Source organism: Columba livia, chromosome 8, assembly GCF_036013475.1.
Source record: "Columba livia isolate bColLiv1 breed racing homer chromosome 8, bColLiv1.pat.W.v2, whole genome shotgun sequence".
Classification (NCBI taxonomy): Eukaryota; Metazoa; Chordata; class Aves; order Columbiformes; family Columbidae; genus Columba; species Columba livia.
The window spans coordinates 5192915-5211081 of NC_088609.1; the positions used below are offsets into that span (position 1 = coordinate 5192915).

Here is an 18167-nt window from a genome sequence, read left to right on the forward strand (position 1 = left end):
GAAGAAATTAGGTTGATGTGAGCCAAGAGACAACAACAGACTCTTCACAGCCCATCTCAAAACACTAAAGCACTGTTCCTGGAATGACCAGTTGTCTCCTTGGATAACGCTGACAATAAGAACTAAACCTAACCATCGGAAAAATGCATTTTCTGCAAAAAGTAACTGTAAGATGCCTTCAAGTTGAAAAATTTTATCAAAACACAAGCCTTCGCTGCAGAGCCAGTATATCCACATGTTTTGAGGTTGTTCCCATTTAAACTTTAAATATTTTGAAGAAAAATCTAGAGTTCATCCATAAAGCTTTAAGTGATAACATCACTGGCAAGTCACTGAGAACACAACTGAAAGCCAACTGCCCAACACCTACAAAGCAGAAAAAAAACCCCAAGGATTTCTTTTTAAGACCGGACTTCATAGGCTTAAAACTTCCAAGTCAAATAGTTCACACCTTTAAGAGTATAATCATGTGCTTTAATATAGTAGAAAACTTACTTTTTACTTCAATCCTTTCCAAACCACAGCGGGTTCTTTTAAAAGAAGCAGAGGACTCTTGCACATCACCAGGGATCAGTGCTACCCAGGGTACATAGTCCAAGTTTTCACAGTACTCTCTAGCGTAACATGGTACATTTGTCTCTTGTAATTTGCTAAGCGCATCTTTGAGCAAGAGCGATGGCTTGAGCAGTCACGGTGCCCAAGTCCAGCCACCTCCCCGGCTGCGTCAATACAGTTTTGTGCAGTGGATTGGATCAGGGAGCCAACCTGAGTTAAAAGTAAACAAAAGGGGGTAAAAAGAATACAGTTCTCTTTAACCTGAAGCAGATTCCTGATTTACTGCACCGCTGCTAGTGACAAAGCAGGTTGGGAGCAAGCAGGAGAGATGGGCAGAGACTGAGGAAGCCCAGCCAGACTCTGGAAGAAATGTTCCAACTACACGTGGCAGCCCAATTACTTCATACTGCGAAGTACTTACTAACCTCTAAAAAAATATTTCAGGGCAGTATTTTGACTGATTTTGTTTTCCAAAATAATCCCCCACCCAGGGTCTATGGTTGTATGTCACAAACATCAGAAAAAAGTTCTTAAAACCTTCGTCCACTGCAGAAAACAACCCCAAAGGGAAGTACCAGCACTCTCCACAGACAAAACAGTGCTGCTTCATCATCAAAATTTTCAGGAGGTTGAAGCTTTTGTTGGCCCTTTGGAAGCAGAATCTCTTGGGAAGTGTTGTGGTTCAACACAGCACTCAGGACTTTCTACTCCTCTTTCGGATCAGAGTCGCCATCCCACGCTTCCTCACCTTTTATGAGAGACTGACGGAGACCAAAGATCTCAGGGTTTACAGTTCATCTGGACTATGTTCCTTCAAACAGCAGAGTTACACCTGATAAAGATCTATTAATGAGGACAGCCCCTCTTCAAAAGGATGCCTTTGAGGGTTTGTCTCTTTTCCCAGACCAAAGACTGTGTCTCTGCCCTGTCCTTCCACCTGGGAATCACAGCTGATGGCACTGCAGAGGCAAGATAGGACCTGTAATTCCCTAACAACAGGGGAAAACAATGGCCCATAGAGAATGGATCATATTATTGAAACTTTAAACGTTTTCTCATTTGTGCTGGGAAAAGGTTCAGAGCAAAGCGTTCGTCAGCAAACTCTGATGAGAACAATACGAGGTGGCACATGCTTTGCATCCAGTCCTTAGATGATGCTTCCTGGACGACAGATGTTCAAGGCAATGAGGCTGTACCCTACCAAAATACTTATTTTTATATAGCTTTAATTGAATGTTACAAGGTCACCATCATTAGGGACACCACCGCAGCTCTTACAGCCTACAAATTACAGGCTGACATGCAAAAAATGACAATGCAACTGTGGAAAAAAGGATATTTCATAAAATAAGTAACACAGACAATATATTCTTTCTCTCTTCCTTTACAACGTGATTAAATAGAGGGATCAGAGGCTCAGATTCCAGCAACAGATGTTTAATTCTGAAGGTTTAGTCCTTCCTGGCCAAAAGCTTCCAACATTTTTCTAGTTTGGCTTATTGATCAACATAAGAATACGTATCCCAGGTAACTTTTGTTTTGAAGTAATGAGATATTAATCTGACTTGCAACATACTTGTTATTCATGTATCACCAATGAGCACAGTCTTTATTATCAGCTTCTGAAATCCTCTTTATACAATCTGGTTCTTCAGCACCGTGTGATTTGTGCTCCCAGCGACAACAAAGCGTCTTCTCTTAAAATGCTATTCCCAGTTCAAAACTGTCGCAACGTATTTAAAAACTACACAAGGAAAAGAAAACAAGCTGCACTGTACAGCTTTCCTGCACTATATAATTGACTTAGTAATTTTCATAAACCCCAGTGAGAAGTTACCAGTTTGTCAATCTATTCTCTTCGAGGCAGCAGATTTTGGGGAAAATGCATTGAAATGGCTGATTTACTAATTCTGCCCTGGGTACTACTTCAGTAGCAGATGCCATCTAGCCCAAGAGAACAGTTTCACTTGAAGGAGCAAAATGCAGCTACAAAGCTGGTCTAAATTTAAATTTAGTACAGATCAACCATCGAGGAAGAAACATTTTTGAGGACAGAAGAAATGCCTGTGTTACCAGTACAGATGCAAACCAAATATCTCATCTATACCAACATGAGGTGCTACTAGGGGTAAAATAAAACATTGAAATATGCGCATATACAGGGCCCACTATATCTTAGTAGGGTGGCTGGAAATTCCATTAGGGTCATAAATATAGTGATAGCTGACAAGAAGGTGAACAGAGGGATGGATTTTCTCCTAGTAGGAGAAAACGCTCCTAACAGCTACCTGTGGGATTATGAAAATAGGCTACTTAAGTATCTGCTGCTATTAGTGATATTGTACCGCCTGCCAGATCTAGGAGAGTTTTCACTTTTAATGCATGCTTGGAGTGCTTTTTATTTTATCAAGGGAGTATAAACACTAATCTTTGGGGAGGACAAACAAAGGAATCTACCCAGAGGGGAGAACAGATGCACTCATTAGCCCAGGAGGAGAATTAGTGACTTGTGGTATCAGCACATTACAGGAGAGTCATTAAATCATTACAGTTGTCACTTGTGAGAGCGAGTGGGGTGGACAGGGGTGTCACCGACCCACGGGCCTCACCAACCACGCAGAGCAGGAGATTGAGTGCTATGGGAAGCAAAGAAGAAATCCTGCAAACGCCACTCCTGAAAGTGTTCAAAGAAACAGAAAATTCTGCTCGACCACCACATGTATTTATTTTCCCTGAAATCACACATTTTTCTTCTGTTTGCACACTGGTTTAGCAAGCTTTCTCCCTTTACCTGGGAAGGAGCTGCTATATAAAGTATCTACAGAATTCAGCATTTTTCTCATTCTTTCATCCCTGCCACATCACTAGTGTAAAGCTCCCTCTTAATTCTAAAAATACTTTATATAACCTTGTTGGGGTCACATGAAGACTTTCAGGACCATCAATAAGACCAAGAAATACAAGATGCGTCCACTAAACCCAGAATTACAGATTGCATCTTAGGTTTCTAGAAAACAAAGGTTTGAGTGATTAACACATAACTATTTCTAAAATTAAATAATTGCAGAGAAAACAGAACTGCTCAGTGAAACCGAGAACTACATGTGACCAAAAATGAGAGGTAATTATAATGTATATGTAAAGGGCACAGCATTCTGAGTGTTAAATCACCTTTAATTACGTTTTCTGGATTTGTAACACTGACATTTGAATTCCCAACACTACACTGATACACCACGTTAAAACCCAACAGACGAACAACTCTATTCTGAATCACCTTGAAGGCTTGCAAAACAGAGCTGTGCTTGAAAACATTTATCTTCTTCCTTACACCCTTTTCAGCTATTCACCAAGACCACAATGTATACTTCTGGAGTCATAACTGGTCACCAAAGCAACAGCTCGGATGCCAAAAAGCAGGATTTCAACTCGACTGCGCAGGGCGGCGGGGACAGAAAGGTGACCACAATGCCCCCATTGTGGCCCCGATCTGTGACTCGGCCCCACGGCGAACTACAAGTCGCTCATGCGCTGAATCCAAAATGAATAACCAGGAAAGCAACTGAAAGTGAGACTTTGTTTTCTTTTAACTTCTGTTCCTCGTACTAATGGCCTTTAAAAGGGTCTGGGCATTAATCTTAGGCAGTAACAAAAAAGATGAGAAAGTTCCCTCGCTAGGTTTTTGTCTCTCCAAGTGGGTAAAAAATAATGATAATAATAAAATTTCCTCTTCAATCAATTCTCTTGAAGTTGTCAATTATCTAATTATTACCAGCCCTCAGACGGGAAGGTTTGCACCACAGCTTGTGCACAGTACTGACAGTAGATCTTGAGTTCCTTCGTCACAAGGAACAAACAGACCTATACATACCAGACACCTTTCCTCATGTCGTTAGCGAACCGTGGCTTTATGAATGCTGAAAAAATCCCCACTCCTCATAACTCTATTGCTTAACCTCTTAGAAATAGCTCAGGTTTCTTTCCAGCTGATATTGTGCTGTAAGAGGGTGGAGAGGGGGTATGTATTTTCAGGTATTCTCCCCCTGTTTAGAGATGGCCTTTTCCTCCCATACTCCAAGGCAGCTGTTTATCACATTTCACCATCCAGCTGAAAGAGGTTAAATCAGGAAATTTCCCTTGCTTGCCTCCTCTGTTTACAAGGTGTTACACTACTCCCTTCCCAGCTTGTGGTCCAAACACTGTAGCTGCTAAATAAACACCTATTTACACACATACACACATTATTAGAAATATTCACGTTAATTCTATTGTGACAAAGAAATCCTGTCCCGACTAGACTGTGGGTCACCACAGTCCAGCTGAGGATGGGGATGTTTCACCAGCACCTTTCCCGCATGCCCACCCTGCCCAAGCACCAGCGCATGGGGAACACCCCAGCGCCTGATCAGCATTAACCCTGACAGTCCCACAAATATCAGGCATTAAGGAACAATATAAAGAATTCTGAGTCAGTCTTGAAGGATTTCAGAAGTGAATTGCCTACAGTTTTCCCTCTCTGAGCTTCCTACCGCTGCATACATGTTGAAAGCATGTGGCCTTAACAGCAGAGCAAGACAAAAAGCAAAGTCTATTTAATATCTCCGTAACAAGCCTGCAAAAGTCTTGGCATGCACTGTAGGCAAAAGACAGGCCAGGACAGGATTTCTTAGTTTTTTGTTTGGGATCACCTGGAAAACATGAGAGTTTTACCTACATAGATAACAAGCCATTACCTCACTCTTATGAGTAATGCTTAATAAAAGATTTGATTTGGCCTCATCATAACTGCATGGGAGAAAGGGATCACAATATCAGTAAATAACAAAGCAGTTAACACCAGCACTCGATGAAATGCTTCATCCGTATCCGCCATCCCTAAATACCTCACAGTCTGCGAATGGGATGGTTTTATTGTTTTTAAATACACAGAGGCACGTATTCCTTAATTATACTTTAAATCAAGAACAAAGGTCGCATACACGCTTTTAGCGAGAGGCAACCATCCAGTCACTGTATGTTCTGTAAACAACTCCCATCACTTCGACAATTACCAGTAGACCTTTAGACTTATGCATCTCTTGGCCCCTTTCATATTGAAAAAACATCATTAAAACAGATTAAAACTGCTTTTCCAGTCAGACTGCTTATCTAATGCTTGAAGTAAATGTGTACCTGCAATTCTCTCCTTCAAAACAAATGATAAAATTGACTGTTACTTCAGACTCTTCATCATGGAAGAAAATATTCTCTCTAATCAGAGACTACTAAATCTACTTTCTCTCCTGTTAAAATTATGTATTTACATAATCACAAAACCGTTTCAAAGACACATTTTTAGGCTGGATAAACACAAGAGTTCTATGTGTTCAGATACGCTGAATTAGAGGAAATAATTTTAATAAAAAATGTACATGAAGCACTGTTTTACAATTAACATCTGCTTTATATCTTTTCTGCAAGATGACATTTAAGCTAGATGCACGTATCAGAGCCCTTTATCTCACAATGCCACTTTCCCCTGGAGGATTCATGTCTCACTTCAATAAAATATCAGCACACAAGGGCCTGAAAGAGGCTTTACCTGCAGCACAGACAACTCCCAGAGTATCAATTTGTAAAAGCACTGGAAAAGCAGCAAGAACAATATTGACAGATGGGCTCTCCCACACTTCCCCTGCAAAAGCCTCTGCTCTGGCATCACCTTCCCCACAAATTAGTCTTCGGGGAGTTGATGGATAATGATCCATTTCAGCCCTTCAGATCTCAAAAGAGTGGGTATGGTGTGTTCCAGGTTTGGGGGTGATGCTCTAGTAAATGAAACTTCGACTTTCGGGAAAAGATAGATTTTTCAATCGGTGCAACTCACTTCTCTAGAACTTTAGTAACATTTGGCATTTTTACTGAAGGTCTTCCATGTCCCGAGCTGCTTCCAGATCTCTGACGCTCCAACCCACGGGCAATGCTCATCCACAACCAGCGCCTGGAGTGCTGCCCGCTGAAGCGTCGGCAGGTCTGGGGATGGCAGCATCACCGAGCCATCACTTTTTGTTTTGTATTACCTTCATCTCATTTGCACTCTCCTCTTTCTATTAGAAGCAACAGATAATACCTTTGGGTCTTCTTGCAAAGAAGCCTTGCATTAGCGGTACGAAAACAAGGACAAAAGTGAAACAATGAAATACCAGTGCAGTTCAGCAGGACACTGGCTGTCCTATTTCCACTTCCCAGGAGGAAGACAGGGATGTACTCCGGGAACAGAGCCATCCGCTCCCACCTCATCTATGGACTGTGGTTTTAACCTTGAGCCTGCAATTAAACTGAGGGCTCCTATGAAACAGCAGCGGGCTCTCCCAACCTCAGGACATCAGTGTCCTCAGCAGCAGAAGGTGCATCAGGTCTGTTGTCATTACTAGGTGTGTTTAATTACTGCTATTACTGGCAGCCAGGGAAGGGCTGCAAGGCACCTACTCTTCAAAGGGAAAAAGGCAGCACAGAGCACTCCAGCAACTGTAAATACTTCACCATCTGCGGAGTCATTGGAGTTAAACAACAATTTTGAAAATGCTCATTTATTCCTGCCTGACCACACCATGCACACAAGCACCTACGCTGACCCTATCGCCATGGTATCCACAGCGTCTCCATTCCTGCGGTCTGATCAACCGGCCACACAAGGTAAACACAAAGAAATTTAGGCAGAGAGGCGCACGCAGGGGTGGAGCACACTGCACATCTATACATAAAAACAAACAATACTTCAACCAACTGTTATTTTTATCTTTATGTAAACAGTAGCACATAAAGACAGTAAATCTCCTGCCCTGCTCTTGCTGTAAAGACTGTGAGAGAAGAATTATTTAGTATTGCAAAGGAAAATAAATTCCTTAAGAGCTCAGAAAATCTGAGCCCTGCACAGAAGGTGGGCTGAAGCAAACTGGAGTGTAAGATACCAGGCTGTGCAAAGGGCTCCCTAAGACATGATGATTTCCAGTCAGTTAGGCCATTGTATAATGGATGTAGCTGCTAACGTCCGCTCTCATGCCAGGAAGCAGCAAAGGGTTTGGAACTGGCAGCAGATCTCTAGGCAGCAGCACTAGGGACTGCAATGAAAACATATATGGCTTTAAGTGTGGTAACGGGACCAACAAATTCAACAGGAAAAAGGCCAATTCAGCATTTTGGAAAATCTCCGCTTGCGTTTCTGTCCCGGTGGTGGCTGTAGCACAGTCCCTGTGGCACACGGGCAGCTAGGCTCCTGCCACCAAAAATAGGCATATGGGTTGGAAAACTGAGATGCGGAGACTCCTGTTTCTGAACAAATATCACCAATTTCTCTCTTCACTGGACTCATGACTTGCTCCAATCTGATTCAGCTTTTCAAAGGACAATGAAAACTCCAGGTTTCCAAACAAAAAATGTTTAACAGATCTTCTGTGCTTCAAAGCAGGTAGTTAAGCTACAAAGAGTTATTCATTCTCCACAGTCCCTGGCTATTGCCATTCCTGTAACAGCGTGATACCCATCTAACACATACAGTCACTTGTGTGCATTAGTTTAATCCACAGGTCCCTCTGCATAAAGGACCGACTTTAACCCTGCGCTGCTGCTGCAGTGACAAGAAAAGCTCCAGAGGAGCAAAGGAAAGAACTTCTTTCTCCCCCTGAAAGCACCCATAATTAAGAAGTGATGGATGTCGCTAGTAAAAGTGAGTGATGTTTTTCAGGAGCTCTCTCATCTGTAACTGCACTGTTTTCAGATAAAATAACCCTTTCTGTCAGGGAGTGTCAGGAATGTCTACAGCCAATCAGTCACTCTGCTACCCAGCAAAAAATATGACGTTCTTGTCATAACATCTGTAGCATACATTTTATCATCCCTTCTTAGTGCACCTCATCAGTTAGGGCCTCCGACTCCAGCAAAGCCAATAATCTGCGCTCCTGAGATAAACAGATAAATGGAAACTTTCAAAAAACTCAACCCTGTTGCATGAGAAGCAGAACTTCAATTGAACAAAATACCTTTTACAACAGCATAAAGTGGTATTTGCCATCTGGAGTTAACGACTATCAAATAAAACTCGGGAGAAAGCCCCGCACGTCACTCCTGCGTGCTGGCTGGCACGGCAGAACCACCACGAGAAACAGCTTGGAAAAAATTCAACAAGATAAGCTGGATCATTTCAAACTTGGACATCATAAAATTTCACCCTGTAGCAACTTCATTTACAAGACTTTAACAAACATTAAAGGAGGAGAACAAATACGTAACACAATTAACCAAGATTACACATATGGTCTAAAGTCTGCTTGTCACTGTGCAAGTGCCTGTCCCAGCAGGCAGGATGGGACACCTCCCGAACTATGTGACCCTACAGACTGCCGCGGCTGTCCTGGGAAACAACCCCTCGACCGCTGCACCTCTGAACAAGGTGGCCTTGTCAGCTTAATGGCACCAGTTCAGAAACGGAACAAAAAAACCCCGTCAGCATGATTAAGGAAATGGGGACAGATGAGCAAGACAGACCATTAATCTTTGGCAACGCTTTATGTGGTCACCTGTCAAGCAGCCTGGCTGTGTTTGAAAGCAATTAAATCAGACCTCAACAGAAACCTTGGTGTCAATTTCTCAATATTCTAACCCAGAAAAATAATTGCATTGAATTGTTGATAATGTTCATGCAAAAGACCACCGCTTTGAACAGCAACACATTCCCCTTCTAGAAGTCACCTTACAGAACTTGATGGAGCTTAAGAGAGAGTTAACATTTCATTACTTAAGAGCCACTCTTGATTTTTAAACACAGCCCACATATCTTAATATTTAATGACTGCAGGTTGGAGGTTGCATATCACTATCATAAGTCATAACTATTAATTTTGCAAAACACTAAGAAGAAATAGATGCTGAAGTCACTGATCACATGTTTTCTATTTATTGTGATGGGAAACAATCAGGTTCTCTGATTAGGTACATGTTTATTATGTTACAAGGCAACAATCTCCTTTGAGCACCCAATCCAATCCAATCCTTGATGCAAATGGTTCTTAAAGGCTATGAAATTAAACACCTGTATCATAGAAAACACCCTGGTGTTTCTAACAAAAACAAACGCTGAAGAACTGAAGAAATTTAAACAGTTGATTATGGTGTTTCCTCTGGAAGCCTGACTGAGGAAACAAATGTTTTTATGTTATTAAGAGACACTACTGCAAGGGAAGCAATTTCAGTAACACTGGCCCTTCTGAACCATTGATTAACACTACCTGGAGTACTGCCACTGACCTGAGACCTATCATTCACAAATTTCATCCTCTAAAGAAAAGGAGGATGGAGGTAGTTTACTGAACCTCAGATTAAGGCAGGCAGGAAGGGGCACATGCAGGTCCCTTGTCCAAACCCCTGGTCAAAGCAGGCCTAACTCTCAAGTCAGATCATATTGTCCAGAGCCTTGCCCTGTTGATTTTTGATAACCTCCAAAGATAGAAGTGCAACAAGCTCTTTGGACCCTTGTTCCAGTGCTCTTCCACTCCCAAGCTGAACTTCTGGAACTTTCCTTGCTGCGTCCTGTGAGCTTTGCCTCTTTTCCCTTCCCTGCCCTCACCCCAGAGGTGCAGACACTGCTGTCACTGCACCACCTGCTCAGGGTGGGTGACACCCTCGGAACCTCCTCCCCGGGGCTCGGGAAGCCCAGCTCCCTCGGCCACCACTCGCACATCTCCTGCTCCAGTCCCCTGCCAGCCACACCTCCTCTGCCCAACTCACTCCAGTTTTTGGCACCTGTATTGATTTGTTGATGTCTCTCTCATACTTCTGAATGCTGGTAGGATCCAAGTTACAGCCTTACCCTCAACTGGGAGGACCTCTTGTCCAGCCCTTGACCAAGACAGTAAGCAATCCCTCAGTCTCTTCATCCACAGGCTGATCAGACCCAGCTCCAACACCCTTCGCATCTCATCTATACTCCAGACCCCAGCTACATCCAGAGATGTCCTCAGCCAAACCCCACTCCCTGATGTACCATCCTTGCAGCTGGACACAGCTCCATGTCTAGGGCCTGAGAATCACTGACCATGGCAGAACCATTATCTCTAATTACAGTCCTCTTAATACACCCCAGATGCAGGTTGTCCTCTCTGCACCTGTTAGCTTGTGCACAGGTGGTGATCCAGCACATATCCCAAAGCGCTCTGCAGCCCAGCCATGTCCTCAGCGTTTTGTATTTCCTCATTTCAGGTCATTAAGTTATACGCTGCACATTTTAAAATGTTTTTCAATCTACCGTAGCCATTTAATTCTGAACTGTGCTTCACAGTGCTTGAGCTCCTCTCAGTTTGGGCTTACTTGCAGATTTAGTAAGTATTCCCTTGTCCACACTAGTAAAGAGAACAGCAAATAAAGCTCAGCCCAAGACAAACAGGGGTGTATTCACACAATTCCTCGTGACACCCCCCGTTCTTCCCATGCTTTTCACAGCAAGTTATATACATAACTATTTTTCAAACACGGTTTTTAAACAGTTATTTACTGTATAATTAAATCCGTACATTTCCCTATTCTACAGAAATGCCACAAGAAGTTATGACAAAAGTTACTGAAGTCAAGGTAACATCACAGGTACTGCTCCCCGGAGTCCTTATTGTCATTTTACCCTCCAGATTCCTAGAAACTGATTAAAAATTTTGTTCCAATTCTCTAAGCATTGCAGTTCAACTAACTAGACTGTAAATCCCTGGATCTTCCTTTTTCAAAGGCAGGTACTGCATTTGCCCTTGTCAGTCCTCCAGGACCTCTCTTGCTCTTCTCAATTTCTAAAAGATAATTGTAAATGGTTCAAAGGTTGCTTGGCTAGTTGCTGATGTACCCTGGGGCAAATTTCATCAGGCTCTGACTATTTGAATACACCTATCTTATCTGTTTTTTCTGATCTATCCTCTTCCTACTCTGCACTTAACTCCTATCACCTTGTTTAAATTAATTTTAATTAATGTGAAGACATAATCAAAGCAATATAATAACTACATGAAACTCATTTAGTATTTTATCTTTCAGCTATAATGTTTGAAAAAAAACCCAACAGACTATTCACCTACTACGACTCTTTTTGGAGATGCAGAAGAACATTTTAAAAAACTAAAATAAAAACCAAGCCAGATTACAAACTGTATGTAGCTTTAACCAACCCTCAGCTGAGATGTCTGAAGGGAAAAACATTAAGAAATGGCGATAAACTCCTTGTGTGCAAGGAAAGATTTACAACTAAATCTAACCGGATTTTAGAAGGGACAGTTCCAGTGACTTAACCAGCCTGGTTTGGTTTGATACATTAAAAAAAAGGCAACACTTCCCCAGCAGATAAAACATTTGATAACCAAATGCATTATTTCCTGTACTATGGCCTCAGTTATCTAGCACGGATCATTGCCAGGGGTAGGGTACCAAATTAGACTGACCGCTGGTCCAAACCAGCACAGCAAGTCCCACTTCTCTGTGAACACAGAAATGTACCTTGAAGCACATTATGATTTTTAATGCACCCACCTGTTCTAGCTATAATTTACCTTTCATCAGCTGGAAATTACCATCCTCATAGCCGAGACATGGCAACTTATTACAGGAGCGTAGCTACTCTGCTTCTATGCAAAGCAAACCAGACAGCTTTAGATCATGCTCTGTGATTTCTATTTTGTTTTTCAGCAAAATGCACCAGACGTGGTTGTGTGCTGTTACCACATCTCAGCTGAAGCACCGCAACTTAAACTGCTCCATTTCCATCCTCGAAGACACATCAGTCTCTGCTCTGTGATCCCGTAGGCAGAAGATGCCACCTTAATGGAGATCCTGGCTGTCATTCTCAAAAGCAGTTAGTGGTCCAAATGCCTCAACTTCTAGTATACCCAGCCTGAAATACCTGAAAAGGTCCAATTTACAGGAAATTATGGACACTCAAGAACTGCTGGGTGATGGTTCACTCCCGTCCCCTCAGGGTTCAAATCCAGAATCCATTTTATCTCATGTTTCTACCTAGAAAATACTTTTGCAAGACTAGAACCCTAGTGCTAGTCAAAAAGGCAAAAACACCCCAACAGTTTCCTTTTGCTGGCTGTGATGAAAATGCAACAAATCCATACATTCTTCCCATTACACAAAATACAGGCATCAGCTGCTGAATATGGATCTGTATTTTCTTCCAGAGTGATACAGTGGGAACTTTCTCTCACAAAATACTATAATCAGCTTTATGTGAAACCTGCTTTACTGGACACAACAACAAAGCCTGATTTCCAGCACTGCCAGGCCAAAAAATACCAACCGGTATTTACAATCCATGTGTGCTTGTACTTGTCCTTACTACAAATGGAACCATCAGGAATTCCCCCTGAAAAAACAGACCATAATTAGCAGAATCCTTGGAAATTATCCTTGAGCTAACGATGATTAGAAAGAAGGCATGAACGGAGAGAAAAGCCAGACCCATGAAATACTGATAAGTCTTCTCTGCTGCTGTTCCTTATTTTGCAAGTGGAAAGATTCAGACTCTATTTTGATCAGGGGAGTTTGGTATCATGCAACTGTTAAATCACAGCTCGTCAAACCTCATTATTTCAGGCCTCTTCAGGAATCTGGGGTTTTGCCCGAGAGGGCAATAGGTTGTGTATCCACTTGGTGTGGCACCCTGGCCCAGGAGCGGCACAGCCCCGGTGCAGGCACCAGGAACCCCATCACAGTCATAACTGCCTGGTTTTTAATCCACTACCCCACTGGGCTCAACTTCAAACCAGGAGTCTAACCAATACCAGCTGGTTTCAGCCAAGCCTATGGTGATGGTAGATAGAACGAAACCCAGTTAATTAGAGTTAAATGTATCCTCAAAGGAGATCTCAGTACCAAAACTCCTTATGCACATTAACTCCTGTAGCACGTATTTCTAACGAGTTCAGCACTTGTCTCGGGTTCAGGAATCACACACACGGCGTGGCAGCCATCCAAGCTCATTGCGCCAGAGCACAAGTGCTGACTCTGCGGGACGACAAAAGTTACGCTGCCAGTTATGGTGATTCTACCTTTATTGCATAACCCTCCGAGAGATAAATTAATTAAACAGGTAAAGTGACAAAAGCCACCTACCAACATGCTGATTATATAATAGGAAAGGAAATGAAAAGACCAGAGGGGTAATGCTCATGTTCAATTTTGCAAATACGGTTAAACCCTGTAACATCTCTGGCTTCTGCTGATACTGTTTTTCATAAATACACTTTCGAAAACATATATCCCTGTAGACACCTAAAGCATACAACTTCAAAGCAGAGGTGAATTTTACTAGTCCCAGCTGGGAGCTTCTAATCCTACCCCTTGCCCTCCACATTCTCCTACAGGAACCATGTGAAACCAGGTAAATGCCCAGCGGTCATGCCCTTTGGGCACCAGTATATTAAAGCACTCCACTCATTTGTAAGATAAAAGGACCTGTAAAGACACTCAGTCCAAAAAAACATATATAGCCGTAACACAGACTGCTGAGCTATGCCAATGAATATAGCCAATGCCCTTTTGAGGCTATTATTTAAATACAACCAAAAATTACTGTTCACTGTGTTACAGTGAAAAGTAACAGGTAACTCACTGTTTTGCATTAAGTATTAATAAGTTCCAGACAATGTGGCATTAACACACAATCAAATCACTTTGAATCACACAGGCTTTGGGACAACCTTTTGTAGAAATACATAGCCTGTATTACAGAAAGCACCCCTTAAATTAGGACATAGTATCACAGCACATTTTCCAAAATGCAAATAAATTCCAAAGTAAAAATATTTAAAGAATCAGAAGAGGGCATCGTGACCTGATGACAACTGTTTTATACTTTAAAGTCAGAATGCAGAAAACTAATCATGCAGAAGCCTCAGTGTTAACTGTCACTCCAGCATCCAGCTTTCAGTGGTAATGTTGCATGTATAAAAATCCCCCATTTCCCCAGTAATAGCCAGTTCAAATGGAAAATATAAGTTTAGGTTTTTTAATCTTTTCAAGTAGTCTTCGCCTTAATAAATTTATTAACTTCAGGACATCAACATTCAAATGGAAACTTTATGTTTTTTTGTATAAACCTGAAGTAGCAACCATACAATAATTTTAGTTTAAATGAATGTCAAAAGACTGCTTCAGGACGCACTGCCGTCTTCAAACTCCCAAAAACTTCATCTGTATTCTGCTAATCTAGGTTACAGCTTATCTTCAGGGGTTCTCCTATAGTATCATTCCTTGATGATTCAGCCTGACATGACTGGAAAGTCTCCCTTTTCTTCTGTCTCCCATTCATCCGAACAGCAAAAGTACACCTTTTTTCCCAGGTTTCCCTGCCCATTCCTCCTTGTCCCCCCCGTCAGATGGACTTTATTAAGGAAATTATTATAAAAGAAAACCCTACAGATAAATTATGACCTAGAACACAGAGATTGTGCCCAACTTGCGTTCAAAAAAAATTATTAACTTTAAAAGATGTTGTTCCATGCCACTCAAACAGTACTTTCAGCCACAGTTTGTACGGAACGGGTCTGTCATCTTTTCTTTCCTAAAAGGTGAGTTTATATTAAGATTGACACAAAAACTTCTCAGGGTCGGCTGAAAGCATATATAGCTGCACACACCAGAAAAGAAGAGCAATAAGACGGAGAAGCCCTCAAGAATCACTATTTTGCTGAGGAACAGCACGGCCAAGCTGCCAGCTCAGCTCCCGTGTAACGTCACTGCTCTTGGTTCAGCTTTCTCACCACGTAGTGACCTCCCAGGGGGTGGCTATCTTCAACCAACAGCTGCTCTAAAATGCTTCTGATGGCACTATAAAAATACATGCAAATGACGAGCTAAGAAATGAGAGTCCTAAAGAGGGCAGAGATTCTCCTGTAATTCAGATAGTGCCCAGGTTCACATCTCGCTGGGTTAACCCACCGTGGGGATGTGCTTGGCCCGCGCCAGCCTGGTGCCACGTGGATGACTCCACGGGCCAGGTGAGTCTACAAGGGAAGGATGGAGGAGCTGGTGGGGAACAGGGGATCTGACCAGTCTGTACCTCTGAGGATTCAGCACCACCTCATCGCCCCTCCTGAGCCGCAGGAGATAGGGATGGAGTCTTCAAACTCTGTTCTGCAGCCAACAACCTTTCTGGCCACACTCCCGCCTGCATCCAAACGCAATCTTGCCAACCCTGCGCTCATCTATGAGAAAACAAAGATGTCCTTCCCTGCCCTGCTGCTTCTGTGAAACATGAGGTTTCTGAAGCTGACCCTCCCATTTGTGACATCTCTGAATAACTCCTATCAGGGCACATCCCACCGCCTGAGCATCATCTCCTACCGCCCGTCACTGCCCGACCCAACATCACCCATGCGCGGCAGGATCTATTCCAAAAGGCTCTGAGCCTGAAAGCTCTTGCTCTCCTCCAGCTTTGCCAGCAGGCTCTTCTCCCCTCCCCAGGACCACACCAGCGGAACTCTCAAACACTCAGACGCAAACACATACCGACTGCAAGTGCTTCGATCTCCGCTTACACAACAAGACCAGCTCCCGGTTTTACAGAAATGGTGTTTGTTTCAAGCATCAGCATCTTGAGCTTTTGCTTCCCTTTTGTGCTCCACAAATACAGAGGTGAGTAATGCACGGCCTAATTGACTGTTAGGGTCACTGGCCAGCTCTTTAATCTTATTTAGTACACTTTGACACAGTTCATGAGTCATTACGACTTCATTCTTGGGGACACAAAGGCATGTAATATACATTAATAAAGAGCACAAATGTAATCCAATGTATGTATTTTACAGATGGTGAAATTAGAAAGACGGCATTAAATCTTTCTTTGCAGCATTATCATTTTAATAATGTTGCTTATTTTAATATGCAATAAAAATATTTAATTGTGAGAGCCTGCTAGTGTCTTTGCAATTTGTAATGTTGCTGTAGGTCTCAGAAAATTCTTTAAGTAGTAAAAGTCACACTTCAAATACCAACTTGACGGGAGAAAAGGGCTCAAGGAGACCTATCTTAAAAATTCCTTACTTGAAGGGGAAAAAACCCCACATTTTTCAAGCTGTTATTATAGTTGATTTTATAACGTAAATTGTAATTCAGCACATGCACACGTGTCAGGAACTTTGCAATATTTTTGAAAAGGATCAGCATCACTAATCAGGCACTGAAATCCAATTTCTGGGAGAATGTGGGAGCTCAAAGCTGAACATTTTACCTGGCTTGGAAAGACCTTTGAAAAACAAAGTTAAACAGTAATTATATATAAATGTGCTTGAGCAACTTTACACCTGTCTTGACATGAATCAGATCTTTGCATGGATGATGAAATTCTCGGCATTGCTTTAGGTGATTGGGACGGCATTAGCTTAGGCAAGGTAAGAATTCAACAGCCACAAGCCTGGACAGGTAGGATAAAGGGGTTACTGACTCAAAAAGGCATGACAGCTTATCTGTTGAAAGTCTAAACATGTTAATCATTTAACATAAACAGATCTGCTGATATTTTTAGAAAGGCATTTCAACTCATAAGTAACAATGTCAAAAAAAGGACACCAGTAACCCTAATTGGACTTTGCACAGGTCCTCCCAGCCCTGTGCATTGTTTCTACTAAAACTCAGACCAAGGAAGAAAGTAAGTAAAAAAGGAAAAAAAAGGGGAAAGAGTCAAAGACATGTAGCTGGGTTTAGGGATTAGGACAATCAAGAAATTGCTGGAACTCGGTGTTTGCCAGCTATGCTACAGACTCCTTCTGCAACATTTATCTCCCTGTGCCTCAGTTCCCAGTCTGTAAAACGAAGGTGATAACATTTCCCTACCTCACAGGAACGTTCTCAGAATAAATCCATAAATGCCTGGGAGACACTGAGACACCACTGTGACAGAGGCCATAAAAATACCTAGAAAAAAAAAATACACATAAAAATAAGTGTCATATAACAGCAGAGACATTCACAGACTAAATATAAAGCAAAGGTTAAAACTTCATTTAACAACACGAATTTTCCATCCTGGTGAAGAAGGGGTTCAGTTCAGCACATCTGCCCTTTCAGACACTCTTGAAACCATGACAACAAGGGACGGTTTCCCCTTTCCTACTTGGACACACCACCGTGGTGACAATCCGCCACCATACACAGATGCGGACAGGAAAGCTGTTTCCTTGGCAAGTCACTCACTCGCACCCTCCCTTATAAGCACCACATCGAAAAACCACAACCACGGCGATGGACCCCAATGTACTGACAATGCTCACCCTCAGCCTCTGTATCCAACAACCACCGCAGAACTGAGTTCCTCCAATAGTTAAAAACTTCTAAGTTTCAGCCTAACATTTATTCCTGAACAGCTTTTATCCATTTGTTTTCATGCCAACATTGATCCAGCAGCTTAAACAGCTTTTCCTTATCCCTGAAGTTTATTTCCCTGACGATAAAATGAATTACACCACCTCCCTGTCAGGGTTCATTTTACCGCCCAAACCAAGCAAGTTATTGGAGTTTGCTCTCGGAAGACTCTCCATCCTCGAGATTACCTACCTCCTCTCTTACCCCAATTCACCGTCTTCTGCCCAGCGCCATCCTTG

The 18167-nt window shown here is 42.4% G+C and overlaps 1 protein-coding gene across 21 annotated transcripts in view; it reads right to left on the reverse strand.

The window, feature by feature from the left end:
* Positions 1–18167, reverse strand: part of PTPRF (protein tyrosine phosphatase receptor type F) — a 384390-nt gene that overhangs the window by 274275 nt on the left and 91948 nt on the right. For 16 of the 21 annotated variants that reach the window (XM_065071624.1, XM_065071648.1, XM_065071647.1 and 13 more), the window contains exon 2: positions 17401–17481. The exons of the other annotated variants lie outside the window; for them this stretch is intronic. The gene's annotated coding sequence lies outside the window, so the exon portion shown is untranslated. The remainder of the gene's footprint in view (positions 1–17400; positions 17482–18167) is intronic. 21 annotated transcript variants of the gene reach the window in all.